Source organism: Capra hircus, unplaced genomic scaffold, assembly GCF_001704415.2.
Source record: "Capra hircus breed San Clemente unplaced genomic scaffold, ASM170441v1, whole genome shotgun sequence".
Classification (NCBI taxonomy): domain Eukaryota; kingdom Metazoa; phylum Chordata; class Mammalia; order Artiodactyla; family Bovidae; genus Capra; species Capra hircus.
The window spans coordinates 200071-201305 of NW_017189851.1; positions in this window are offsets into that span (position 1 = coordinate 200071).

Consider the following 1235-nt stretch of genomic DNA (forward strand, 5'->3'; position numbering starts at 1 on the left):
GGGGGCGGGGAGGGTCTCCCGCCCCAGGGGCCTCCACCACTGCTCCCACTTGGGCTGGCCACCCCACGGGCTCCAAGTCCACCCGCTACAGGCAGCTTGGTGTTCTCAGCACACCTTAGGGCCCGGGAGCCGTAGCGCCAGGCACCCACGGACTGACGCGGGCCATCCCGGCCTGAGCACCGTCCCAGCGCCGTCTCAGGGTGGGAGCCACGTCTTGGGCCTCCTCTTCCCCGACTCCACCTTCCTTCTCAAACGACGCCCCTCGCCAGGGGCAGGGCGTCACGTGGAGAAGAGAGAGCATCCCGCGAGATGAGGATCGGAGACGAACAGGTGCAGAGTCAGAGCGCACACCGCGAGCAGCACCGCGAGGAAGGCGAGCGCCAGGGCTGGCCCACGCGGCGCGGCGGTGAGCAGCAGAGGACGCAGGCGGAGGGCAAGGGCGGAGCGTTCATCGGGAGGGTGGGCCAGGGGCGTGGCTGAGGCCTCGCGGCTCCGGGCCGGGAGGGGGCCGCAGGGGCGGATCCTCCAGCCGCGGAGACAGCTGGGCGGGGCCGGCTGCCCGCAACCACCGCCGGCCGGTCTCCCCCCGAAAGACTCGCTTTCATGGCCGCCCCCTCCCCCATAGTCCTGGGTGGCGGTGCTATTGTCACGCCCCTTACAGACCAGGAAATGGAGGCTGGGGGCCAGGAGTGACAGAAGGCCACCAGCACGGAGGGCGTTCGAAGGGGAGGGCACCTCGGGTCCCAGCGCCGTTGACTTTCGGGGGGCTGGCTGGAAAGGACGTCCCAAGACCACGGCCGCCGGACCGAAGGGCTCGGGCCCCGGCTTCCGCGGCAGCTCCGGAGGCCTCGGCACCCAGCGGATCCCGGGCCGTGGTCCGAGCCTCAGTCGCTCCGCAGGCTCGGCCGGCGCCTCGACCCCCGGCGCTGTCCGCGGTGCTAATGGGGACGCCCTCCGCTCGCCGGCGTTCAGGCCGCCTCCCCAACCCCTAGGGCCCCCCCACCCAGGGCCTCTCCCGAGCCCGCGCGCTGCCGGGAGGCTGGGTTAGGACGGCAGGAGGGCTGCCTGAGGCCGTCTGCTGGGCGCCCGCTGGTCCCCACACCAGCCACTGGCGAGTCACTAAAGAACAGTCAGGAAACAAGGGCCAGGGTTTCTGAGCCCCGCAGCTGCCCCAGCTTCCGGAGGCGGCTGGGGCCTCCCACCCCAGCTGGAGTCGCACCAAGGACTGCCCACAC